This window comes from Canis aureus, chromosome 3 (genome assembly GCF_053574225.1).
Source record: "Canis aureus isolate CA01 chromosome 3, VMU_Caureus_v.1.0, whole genome shotgun sequence".
NCBI lineage: Eukaryota > Metazoa > Chordata > Mammalia > Carnivora > Canidae > Canis > Canis aureus.
The window spans coordinates 23,396,920-23,409,929 of NC_135613.1; the positions used below are offsets into that span (position 1 = coordinate 23,396,920).

At 50.1% G+C, this 13,010-nt stretch overlaps 1 long non-coding RNA gene across 7 annotated transcripts in view; it reads left to right on the forward strand.

Annotated features, from left to right (window-relative positions):
* The window catches only part of LOC144310311 (uncharacterized), a 32,859-nt gene extending 21,537 nt beyond the window's left edge, over positions 1-11,322 (forward strand). For 2 of the 7 annotated variants that reach the window (XR_013376035.1, XR_013376033.1), the window contains exons 3-5: positions 2,052-2,119; positions 3,755-3,865; positions 9,256-11,322. This is a non-coding gene — a long non-coding RNA (uncharacterized LOC144310311). Of the gene's footprint in view, positions 1-52; positions 1,188-2,051; positions 2,120-3,754; positions 3,866-9,255 lie in introns of those variants that run through there. The other 5 variants (XR_013376034.1, XR_013376032.1, XR_013376036.1 and 2 more) reach the window with 5 other exon arrangements.
* The last annotated feature ends 1,688 nt before the right edge of the window (positions 11,323-13,010 follow it).

Consider the following 13,010-nt stretch of genomic DNA (forward strand, 5'->3'; position numbering starts at 1 on the left):
TGCGCCGGCACTCGCGCGGCCTCGCGCTTCGGCCTCTCCCCGCGCCGCGGACGGATCCGGGCCGAGCGCGGCCGCGTTCGCTGCTGACAGGCGCCGGGACGAGGCGCAAGTGGGCGGGGTGGCCGCCTCTCGCGACAGCCGCGCCGGCCAGGCCCGCCCCCCTCGCTGATTGGCTCGCACTGCCCCCTCTCGGCCCGTGATGGTTCCGCGTGCCCAATGGGATTCGCCGCCGCTGAGGCCACGCCTCCGAGGAGCTGCCGATCACGCCGGAACCGCCCCGCCCCGCCCCTCGGCTGCCGGCGGGGCCGGGAAGGCGGAAAACCTGGGGCGGATTCCCTCTCGCTTTTGTTCCCGCAGATTTGCGCCGAGCATTGTTTGAGGCGAGAGCCGGCGTCCGGCCTTCCCGTGTGGCTCCCGGGCGTCCCCGAAGGCCGGCGGCGGCGTCTCCGGAGCCCTTCGGGAGCGGGGCTCCTACCCCGAGCCGCGCGACCCGGCGCTCCTTCGGCGAAGCTGTGTGACCTTGGCCGAGTTGCTCGGCCTCTCTGAGCCCTGGGCGCCTCCCGGAACCTGAGGGTCACCCTAACTGCTGGGGGGGCGGGGGGCTCACCGGAAGGTCGTGAGCTCCCGGGGCCGCGCCCGCCCCTGCGACCCGGCGGCCTACATTGGGGTGCGCAGGGAACCCCGTCCTCCGCAGACCTCGCCCAGATGGAGCCATTGTTAAGCCAGCCTCCTGTCCGCGCCCCGGGAGCCGAGAGCTCAGGGGCGCCGCGCGGCCCGGGGGCCTGGGGGCCTGGGGGCCTGGGGGCCTGGGGCCGGAGCATCCCCCCCCCCCCGCCCGGGCCCGTGCGTGGCCCCTGGCTGCGGGCCGGCCCCCATCCCCCTGGACACCCTACCCTGCAGGCCGTGGGTGCGGGAGCCACCGCCCCATCCTCCCGATCCTGCCGCGGGGTCCCGTCTGTGGGTGTCCTGTGCAGGTTCGTTGGTTCGGCCCCCGTGTGTGCCAGGTTCCGAGGCCTGGGGCCCGGGTTGCGCGCCGCCCTTCCCTCCTCGCCCTGCGGAGCTCCCAGCCTGCTCCTCTGGCCTTGCACGAGAGAGCGCGGACGGACCCGTGCTCGGATTTCTGCAGGATGTGGTTCAAGGGGCTGGAATCGACCTAGCAAGACCTTCTCCCGCCCTGGGACTTCAAGGTTGGACAGATTTTGCAGAGCCACATAGGCGACAAAAAAAAAAAAAAATCTGCTTCCCACTCCCTGACTCCTCTCTGCTCCTTGAGCAAAATTTCCCAGAGCCACTCTGGGGTTCTTGGCCAGGGACAGGAGAAGTAGGCATCCAAGTGACAGTCCCAGACATCTCAGTATCCCAGTGACAGTCCCAGGCATCCCAGCATCCAGGTGACAGTCCTAGGCAACCCAGTAACTGGTGACAGTCCCAGGCATCCTAGCATCCAGTGACAGTCCCAGACATCCCAGCATCCAGGTGACAGTCCCAGGCATCCCAGCATCCAGGGACAGTTCCAGACATCTTAGCATCCAGGTAACACTCCTAGGCAACCCAGTAACTGGTGACAGTCCCAGGCATCCTAGCATCCAGTGACAGTCCCAGACATCCCAGCATCCAGGTGACAGTCCCAGGCATCCCAGCATCCAGGGACAGTCCCAGACATCTTAGCATCCAGGTAACACTCCTAGGCAACCCAGTAACTGGTGACAGTCCCAGGCATCCCAGCAACCAGTGGCAGTCCCAGACATCCGGGCAACTGATGACAGTCCCAGACATCTGAGCAACCAAGTGACAGTCTCAGATATCCCAGCAACCAGGTGACAGTCCCAGACATCCTAGAAGCCAACTGACGGTCCCAGATCTCCCAACAACTAGGTGACAGTCCCGGGCATCCCAGCATCCAGGTAACAATCCTAGGCAGTGTAAAATCCACATAGGAAGCAGGGACAAGACTGGCCCCCTTGGGTCTCCCTGCCTCAATTCCCCAGTACAGGCTAATTTCTATAAATAATTAAATTAATCTTTGTTCTCTTTAACCTCATCTTTTCAAGTGATTCTGGGAAAGTAGCCACATTCCAAAATCTGTGATATGAGGAAGTAAAGCAATGTGAGAATCAAGGCAAGTCAACACTTTTGCTTTCTCTTGGTTAATTAGGTTCCTTGGAACAAAAAGATGTCGGGACCTTCAGGCGCTGAGGGTTCCTCCAATCCAGCCTGGCCAGGTTGCAAAGCCCCCAAGCGATGGTATCAAGTAGACCTGTGTCCCTGTTCCACTTCTAGGCAGCTGTGTGACCTTGGCCGTTCACTCAAGCTTTGGTTTTCTCATCTGTGAAAGGAAACCAGGACCGCACTCCCAGCTGGCAGTGGAGGTCACAGGTGTTAACAGGGCCTGGGACGGGTGGGATGACTGAGCCTCTAGTACCTGAATCAAGGCATCCCAGCTCCTGACTATCTCCTTGCCACTTTTCGCTGTACTTTTTGCTATTGGATGTGTGTACTGGGCTGAATAGTATCCCCTAAAATGTCATGTCCACCCAGAACCTCAGGATATGACTTTTTAGAAATAGGGTCTTTGCAGATATACTTCAGGTAAGAATCCAAATAAGAGTGTCCTTGTAACAGATAGAAAAGAAAAGCAGAGACTCAGGGGATGGGAGATGCCCCTGAAGACAGAGGTAGAGGTTTGAAGCCAGGGGATGCCTGGAGCCACCAGGAGCTAGAAAAGGACCCTCCCATAGAGCCTGTGGAGGGAGCGTGGCCTGTGACTCCTTGACTGTGGAGAGAGCACGGCCTGTGACTCCTTAACTTTGGATGTCTGACTGCAGAAGAACGCTTCTGTCGTGGGAAGCCCCCGGACACTCTTACAGCGTGATTTCCCCCCAACTTCTCTCCAGTGCAACTTAATTCAGCTCCACCCATAGTACATTACTACACTGTAGGACCAGACCCCACTAAGGACTTGGGGGCCTCCAAGAAGAATGAGACCCAGCTCCTCGACTTTAAGGAACAGATGGCCTGGACTCCTGTCTCCAGAGCAGATGGCCACCCATCTGCAGGAGCTTTCTCTTCGCACACTGTTCCCTTCCCCAGAAGACAACCAGGAGCCTCCTGGTGGCAAGAACGGACGACGACCTGCCAGTCCCTCCCAACACTATCCCTCTGGCCTGGCCGTGAGACTGTGGTCCTCTGAGCCAGCCAGTGCCCTCCCTCCCACCCAGGGCTCCTTCCCTAAAACAGCTGCTTGGAGCTGGTCCCTTTCTCTCCCTCTGCAAAAGGTGACCCCTGGCCTCAAGTAGGATTTGGACATTTCTTCACCTCCTACAAAGTGGAGGGCCTGAGGCTCTAGGGGAGGAGGCTGGGGAGGGAGAGTAAGTCATATGGTAGGGCACTCTTCCACAGCATCCAAGAAGTTCAGGTAAAAGGGAAGCAGGCCATGTGTTTAGACAAGGAGAGATTCCCGGTAAGACGCTGAATGGGACAGCAAGTTCACTCCCAGGAGTGAACAGACCTGCTGCATGCCTAACTCAGGCAAGGGGCTGACGGTAAAGTGGGCCCTGCCCTCAGGAGCTCCCTGAGGTCCAGGGCAGAACTATATGTCTATCTACATTTTCCATAGAGCTGGAATAGAGTATAAATACTATTTTTGAGAAAGAGTTCTCTCCTTGCTTGGGGCCTCAGCTCCTGAGAGCCTCGTGTAAGAGCCACAACCTTGAAGGCCTGCTTCTAAACTCTTGCCCTTGTTCCCCTTTTATAGGTATGGACTAGTCATCTTGGGCTAAAGGCTATGCAGTCTGTACATGCTGGAACCACCTTCCGACCTAAGTCTGTTACCCAGACTCTGTCCCTCCTGGAGGAAAGCACAAAGGTGACGTGTCATTTATTCATTATTTCTGCAAACCAGAGACTCTAGTTGTATCAGTTGCATGCCAGTTTTTCCTAGTCTGGACTTGCTGACAAAGTCCACCTGGAGTCATAAATGGGCAACTGTCCCAAATAGTGCCCAGCACTCTCTCTCTCTGCACTGCCACAAATTTTCCTCCAGGACAGACCTGCTCCTTTGGGTTTCTTTGGCCTTTGGCCAGGTAGAGCATTTCTACTGTACCTGGACTCTGATTTAAGATGGACGTTCCTAAGCCTGACCCCCAGGTATGGAGTCAGACTCCCAGGGGGTGGGGTCTTGTACTCTGCATTTTGCTAGCTCTCCAGTGACCCTGGTACACACTGACATTTGAAAGCTGCTTTGAGGAATGGAAGTTTTGCTTTCAGGCATCTAGCCTGCTTCTCCGGACCAATAGCAACCACCAAAATAATCATTTAAGTTCGTGTCCCAGGCCTGCCTGTGGACAAGGATCCTCCCTGTTTTACAACCCCAGAAGCTGAGGCTTAATAAGGTTGCACTATCAGTGGCTCAAGGGTTCTTGTTAACTCCTGAGCCTTATTTCTTTTGTAGGTTTGTTCATTTTTCACATTTCTACCTTTCTCACACCATAATTATATCCTCTGAAAGCCAACAATTAATTCACTGCTGCTTTTGGTTTTGTGTGTTTTATCTTTGTACTATGAAAATTTTCAAGCATACCCAAAAGTCATTTGACTAGTATGGTGACTCCCCGTGTCCCTGTTGCACTACTTCCAGAGCAATTACATTTGCTGTTCCTAGCTCACCTATTGCTCCCACTGCTCCCTGGCATACATACATTTTTCTAATGGACTATTTTAAAGCAAATAAATTAGGGGTTTTGTACATATGTAAGTAATAGCATAGGTATATATTAGTGTTGTTTTGCCTGATTATGAGGTAATACATACTTATTGTATCTATTTAGTGAGATTATGTTTCACTAAAAAACTATGTAAAAGTCACATATAAGCTTGCTTCTCAGTCATAGCCAATGTTAACATTTTAAAATACATCCTCCTAGACACTGTTGTAGCCACACATATTTATGCACACCTGTTTTTACGGAAGTGGTTTTCACCACAAAGATAGGGCTGTTCCCACATTTTATGATCTCTTTTTTCCATTTGACAACATATCCCAGATGTCTTCCCACGCCATGGACTCTCTTCTAAGTCCTGGTTTTCAAGGGCAGCCCAGAATCCTGTTGTTTGGCTATACCACAATCTATTCTACTAATCCCCTACTGCTGGGCATCCAGGTTGTTTCTACATTTTGCTGATTGAGTTTTAGAAGGCAGCTCTGCTTATCCTGGACCTTGCACCAGGCTGAAACCTAATCTGCCTCCTCTAGATCCCCCGAATGTTTCTGAAAAGTTTGGGCAGGGCTAACGCAGAGGAACTGGGTTGTTTCCCAGTGTCATCCCAGTCAAGGCTTCACCACCTGGCTTGAGGTCTCAAGACAGGACACACCCAGACTCAAGTCTGGGTGAAAACACATTCCAGAGGCAGATAACGTATTGTCTGGGTGACAAGGTGTAACTGTAAAAGATAGGAGGAGCCAGAGCTCACCCAACCCAGTAACACACCGTCCTTCAAGGAGCTCACCCCAGAAGGCAGTGCTCCTGCTGTGATAAAACTGTGATTGCTTAAAAATATAGACATGAACTCCTCTTACACACAGCTGTCTCCACACTCCATGTAAGTAATTTTTGGAGATGCTATAGGCTAGAAAGTCTTTATACTTCGAGGTGGATTGATATCTGGAAACACTCTGTGCTTATAAAATAAACTGCCTAGAGCAGTCTACTCTGGTTTGAGGAAAAACACGTTTATTAAATTATATCAGGGGACTCAGAGTCTCTAGCTTCGTTGGAGAAGCAGATGTGGATACCATTTTTGTATCTTTTTTTTTTTTAATGAGTTGCCTATTCATGTTTTTTGCACATTTTTCTAGCAGGTTTTGGGTCTTTGTTTCCATCAAATTTTTACTTATTTATGTATTTAAAGATTTACTTATTTCATTTTAAAGAGATGGAGAGAGAAAGAGAGACAGAGAGAATGAATAGGGAGTGGGCAGAGAGAATCTTTCAAACAGATTCCCTGCTGAGTGAGGAGCCCAAAACAGGGCTCAATCCCATAACCCATGAAATCATGACCTGAGCTGAAACCAAGAGTTGGGTTTTTAAATGACCAAGCCACCCAGAACCCCCTCCATCAATTTTTAAGAGTTTTTAAAATATATATTAGAGTTAATAGCCCTTTATCTGTGATTTATGTTGAAAGTATTCTGTCCAAATTTGTCAATTGTCTTTGACCTCATTTATGGTGTTTTTACCTTGAAAAGGTTTATTTTTTATGATCATTTATTACATCTGGGTTTTTTAGTTGTGATTAGAAAACCCCTCCCTATACCCAGGTTGTAAAGAAATTTATTTGTTATATTTTTTTTGTTTGCTTTTGTTTTTTTTTGTATTATATATATGGTTTCATTTTTTTCATGTTTAGATTCCTGACCCATTTGGAATTATTTATTTATTTATTTATAAGATTTTATTTCTTTATTTCTGAGAGAGAGAGAGAGAGAGAGCACACACAAGCAAGGAGAAGAGGGGCAGAGGGAGAGGGAATATCTCAAGCAGACTCCACACTCAGCACTAGCCGATGCAGGGCTTGACCTCATGACCCTGAGACCAGTGACCTGAGCCAAAATGAAAAGTGGGATGCTTAACAGACTGAGCCACCCAAGTACCCTGGAGTTTATTTTTGTGCATAATATGAGGTATTTGCTTTTGAAAGCCAGTTTTATATTTAATTACCACAGGGGTTGCAAATTAAAATGCTTTAAAGTGGTTGGCAACCACTGAATGTGGTTGGTATAAAATAGGGTGAGGGTTGTAGGTAGTCAGGATTCCATTTATTTTTTTATTTTATTTTATTTATGATAGGCACACAGTGAGAGAGAGAGAGGCAGAGACACAGGCAGAGGGAGAAGCAGGCTCCATGCACCGGGAGCCCGACGTGGGATTCGATCCTGGATTGCCAGGATCGCGCCCTGGGCCAAAGGCAGGTGCTAAACCGCTGCGCCACCCAGGGATCCCAGGATTCCATTTAAAAAACAGGAACACACCTGGGGCGCCTGGGTAGCTCAGTTGGTCAAGTGTCTGCCTTCAGCTCAGGTCATGATCTCAGGGTCCTGGGATCCAGCCTTATGTAGGGCTCCCTGCTCAGTGAGGAGTCTCCTTCTCTCTCTCCCTCTGCTGCTCCCCCTACTTATGCTCTCTCTTTCTCTCTCAAATTTAAAAAAAAAAAACAACTTAATAAATAAATAAGTAACAAGCACACATAGTGGGGTATTAGTTTCCTAGGGCTGCTGTAGATAAATTACCACACACTGCATGGCTTAAAACCACAGAAATTTATCCTCTCACAGCCCTGAAACTGGATGTTTGGAACCAAGGGGTCGGTAGGACATCTGCCCAGGCATCTCTCCCAGCCTCTGGTGGCTGCTGGCCATCCTTGGTGCTCCTTGGCTCATGGCCACACCACTCCAGCTCTGCCTCCATCTTCACGTGGCCACCTTTCTTTCTTTGTCTATGTCCAAATGTCTGTCTTCTCATGAGGACCCCAGGCTTTGGGTTCAGGGCCTGTCCAATGCAGTATGACCTTGTTTAATTTGTTTACATCTGCAAAGACCCTTATTTCCAAATCAGGTCACGTTCTTAGGTGCCAGGTAGACATGGATTTGGGGGGACACCATTCACCCCAGTACAGTGAGGGAAAGTCAGCTGTCCACAGCCCCCACAGCCTGCCTACTGAGAGCGTGGGAATCCTCATGGGTCTCTTATGCTGCTGCGGGGGTCATCCATGCCTAGTGATGAAGGGTATCTATATTGAGAATCTCATTACACTTCATTCTGAGAATCAGTTTTGAAAAGTTCTGACAGCTTATCACTTCAAAATGTCCTGACAAAAGGAAGAAGAAATCTAATGGCTAACTCTTCCAAGTAGGCCACCTAATGGGTGGCCTCCTCCACAGCCTGCAGAAGGCAGATTTGTTCAGTATATTTGGGTTTCCCCTTGGAGGCCAGGTCTCCCATATTTTTTCCTTCAGGGTACGGAGTGAATTTCTGCAAATTCCTCTGTACCAGAAAAAGGGCCCATTTTATACCAGAGGAGGAAGATGGTTCTTTCCTGCCTAGGGATGGGAAGGGGACAGGGAGAGAGGCTCTCACAGCTAATCTCCCTGTAAGACCTCTCAGAGTAAGCAGAATTCCAAGGATGGTTCCCCCAGGATTTACAGCCCCTGGTTATCCAAGCACTAATCTAGTGAAGAGATTTTGCAGAAGTAAAATCCCAGATCAAGTGACCCTAACACACAAAGGTGATCTGGGTGGGCCTGGTCCAATCAGGTGAACTTTAGAAGTAGAGCATTTTCTCAGGCTGGTCAGCAATCTTAGAAGGGTCAGGAGGATGGGAAATGTTGTTGCTGCTTGTAACAGGGCCACATGGGAAGGGAGCAAAGGGTGGCCCTGACGTATAACCAGCAAGGACACAGGGACCTCAGACACACAGCCTCAAGGAAGTGGCTTCTGCCACAACGTGCTTGTGCCTGTAAGCAGATTCTCCCGCTGACAAGAGCTCAGCCACTGACACCTTGATTTCTGCCCAGGAGACCCTGAGCAGAGATCCTAGATGAGTCTGTTCAGATTTCTGGCGTATGGAGCTGCCAGATGATACAGGGGCGCTGTTTTGGGTCTCTGAGTTTGTGGTAACTGGTTCTGCCACCACATAAATGAATGTACCTCTGCTCCTACGGAAGGTCTGGGAGTGGGGACTCTTTGAATGGTGAGGGGGAGTGAAGGTGTGGGATCGGACAGTCCCATAGTCTCCCTCCCACAGCCTCTGCATGTGTTCAACCACTACCCGTGAGATCCACGTCTTTGCAGATGTGGTCGGGTTGAGGTGAGGGCATGAGGGTGGGTCCTAATCAAGCACTGGTGTCCTGCTAAGAGACAAACAGGGGAGAGGCCATGTGATGATGGAGGCAGAAGTGAAGGGACTCTGGGAGCCTCTGAGGGAGGCTGGAGGGAAAGGGGCCCTGCGCCCCCTTGACTTTGGCTTTGGCCTCAGGAACTGCGAGAGAGCAAATTTCTGTTGTTATAAACACCACCCCTACCCTACCACCTGCTCCTGGGTTTTTGGCTCCAGGGCACGGATCTGGTCTTCGAGACAAGGGTGGGGACAGCCCCTTGGGAGTGTGCCGGGCTGGTGAACCATTCCCAGTGGTTCTTTCTCACTGGCTCTGGCTACAGAAGTTGGAAAACAAAACTTTTACGATGTTTCCCTCGAATCCAGGAGTGACCTTGTGATCCAGGCTGGCCAGTAAGACTCGGGTGAAAGCCTGACGAGGGGTTTCTGGAAAACTGCTTTTCAAATAGGAGGGGAAATGTGTCAGGCAAACCCCTCCACCCTCCCCACCGGAGCTCTCTGGTGTGGCCGGGGCATTGGAGGCCATGGCTGCCATCTTGTCACCTTGCGATGAGGAACACAAGGGACGCTCGCCCAGACCTTGAGCCTGGCACCATCCGACTGCTCCACCAAGCTTCTTGCTTGAAAAATAAACCCACGTTTGTTCAAGTGAGTTGGACTCTCTGCTACCTGCTGCTGAGTGCGTTCCTAGTGGCTACATGTGGTTTGCCCAAGGGAGCTTCTCAAACCTATCTTCCCTGTGGTGGACCAGAGAGGTCGAGGGCAGGAGCTCTGGAAGTCAGAGGGAGCAAATTTTAATCCTGGCTTTCACCCCCAGTGTGCAACTAACCTCCTCTCCCATGTCTCCCTCCCTCTGCAAAATGGATGTAAAAATATCTCCAAAGGAGCCTGGGGAATTAGATGAGATACTGCTTAGCAGGCGCTCAAGAATTGGTGGCCGCCAGCACCTCTGGGAACACCTTTATCCTGTGTTCTAATGAAGGTAGGGGTCCCACAACAGGCTCAGGGCAGTAAATAGTGGAAACGGGCCAGGGCTTCCAAATCACCTGGACTCTCAAGCAGCTCTCGGTGCCGGGTGCATACTCCTGACCTCAGTGGGTGTTTATAGCACAGACAACCCCCGGGTTGGCCCAAGCCATCTCCATGTCACAGAACAAAAATGATAGGATGTTATCACACCTGCTGTCATTTATGCAGTGGGTTCGGTGCATAGGGCACAGAGTGGCAAGTCCATTTTAAAGGACAGACAGCGAGCCAGCGATGGAGCCAAGCCTCGAGGCTGGGAGCTCACTGTGCCTCCTGCCAAGCCCAGCCAAGCTAAAGGTTTTGGCACCAAAAGCAGGAAAGGCAGAAATGCCAGGGGACAAAGCACTTTCATGCCTCATTTAACCCTGTGACATGCCTTTGAAATCAATAGATCCTTATCCTCACCTGGCAAAGGAGGCGATCAGGCCTTGAGGAAAGAGAGCAGATGCAGGCAGAGCAGGACTGGAACAAAGGTTTCCCGGTCCCCGGTCCTGCTGCCCTGTCCCCTCTGGAATGGCACAGTTGGAAGCCGAGTAAGGATGACAAGTCCATGGACGAGGAAGGTCATCGGACAGTGTCTCTTTGACACAGCTCAGATGACCCTGGTGTCGTGGAGGAGACCTGCTGGAGGCTGGGTGCTTTGCATCTTTTCCCTAGATTCTCCTTTCACAGATGAAGAGACTGTGGTTCTGAGAGGCTACCTTCCCTCTGCACACAGCCAGCAAGGACAGATCCCATGTCCTGTCCACTCTGTGACCCTAATCACACTAGAGTTTTCCTGCCTTGCCCTCACCTGTTAGCTACAGCAGCTTGGATACTGTATGTTTGTATGCTTGTGTATGTAGTGTGTATTTGACTTTAGCTTCTGTTTGAATAGTTGTTTCTATAGCTGACATTTTTTAAAATCACTGGTCCTTCTGTCACACATGTGATTCTTTTCATGCATTGGCTTCTTGGTCCTGAGACTTACTCTCTTTTACACAGGGACAGCATTCCAAGCAAACATCTGTACAGAACCATCAGAACCATCCCTGGCTGTAAAATATGATAAGACTATGCCAGCATGTCCCTAGGGAAGGTCAGTCCTGTGGACTCACACCTACTGGTTCCTTAATTAAATGCTAAGCTCCCCCAAGAACAGGGACTGGGTCTGATACATTTTTGTCACTTTGGGTTTCCAGCTCTAGATGGATGCCTTGTATACAGTAGGCATTTATTAAATGTTTGCTTATGGGGGATCCCTGGGTGGCTCAGCGGTTTAGCGCCTGCCTTTGGCCCAGGGCGCGATCCTGGAGTCCCGGGATCGAGTCCCGCATCAGGCTCCTGACATGGAGCCTGCTTCTCCCTCCTCCTGTGTCTCTGCCTCTCTCTCTCTCTCTCTCTCTCTCTATGTCTATCATAAATAATAAATAAATAAATATTTAAAAAATAAAAAAATAAATGTTTGCTGATGGTCATTCTGACTTCCCAAATAAGTTTTTGCAATGCTGCTTCCAAAGCTCTCTCTTTAATTCTGTAAAGATTATGGCATCATACTAATTTCTCCAGTTAGTATATATCTTATCTATCAGTGATGATTTGTTATGTGTAATTATGTTTCTACCCTAGTAGAAATTCCTTGCAGAGTGGAATTTTTTGCCAAAATATTGTTAATATTTCCTTACAACATGATGTGAATCCCAGAATGGGAAAAGACTTGATCTGAAGAGAATCTGGCAGTCATGTGAAATTAACATCTTAATTAGCAGATGAGAAAAGTGATAAAGGGGCCATCAGGGATCACCCAGCCAATCCACTTATCAACCTGTGTTTGAGAGATGATTGCTAACTGTAGAAAATAGTTGGTATGATTTACAACATCTTCATATTTTGGATCACCTTGGTTTGGCCACATTTTTGTGTATTAAATGTGTAATAACATTTTATGGTAATGCACTCTATTCACTATCCATCTGTGCTTCTGACATTAGATGTGGCATTACCCATGTAACCTGCTAACTAGCAGCTTGGAAAGTCAAAAAGTCCTGAGATAGGAAGGTTCCAGGGTTGCTTAATGCCCTGGCTTCTTCTCTCTATACATTATACCCTCCTCAGGGTGTCAGCCTTGACCTCTGGCTGGTTCTCCTCATGCTGTGGTTGCAGGTGTTCCAGACATCACATCCAGCTTCTGACAGAAGAAGAAAGATTATCTTTCTTTGTGTATGAATTTTAAGGAAAAAAAATCTTCCACTGAAGCCCCTTGGCTTATTGGCTAGGTTGCATCACATATCTATGCTGCAAGTAACCACAGACAAGAGGACTAGAGGCATCTAGTGATGGCCATTGATCAATCAGAATATGACTTCTGTGGCTGGAGCCTGCCTTTCCTAAAGTCCATGGATGAGCAGAGTGTTTGGAAGCCAGAACAAAATAAAGGTTCTGTTTGCAGATGAGGACTGGGAGGCTCAGGAGGTCACCTGTGGCATGCTGTAGTACCAGGTTTGTAACTTAGCTCTGACCCCAGCTGTTTCTCCATGAGGCCGCACTGCCACATTACATGAGGCGTGGGTGTAGTGGGGCTGATACCATTACAGGGTTGTTGTCACCCTTTATCATAATCGTGGAGCCATTGTACTCCATTCGAGCCAGCTTGTGATCATGTATGTGCTCTGTAATCAGTAATTTCACAGCTGGGCAGATAACCACCTGAGTGCATTCCAGCATTGTCTGAGGCCAGGTGTGCCCAATTAGTGTTCTTGTCTTCCAGGATAGACTCTATGGCCTCTCCGTGTACTTTTTGCCTTCCCATCCACCCTGTGGTTGGTTCTCCCAGAGTGGGGCAAGGGGCTTGTTGGTTCTTTATCCCCTGTTAATCCCTTTGGGAAGTTAGCTCAGGGGCGAGGATGAAGGGGCTGTCTGTGGTGAGACGGGACTATCCTGGACTATCTCACCATCACTGGCCCATTGCCATGGGTAACTGAGGGGCTGGCACCTCCACGACACCCTTCTCGCTCCCTGGGCATGCATACAGCACTGCGCATGCCCCGCCTGAGTCCTGCGGTGACCGTGCCAGCACCCCCTTCTTCATGTCCGCGTTCATTAGCAGTTGGCTATGT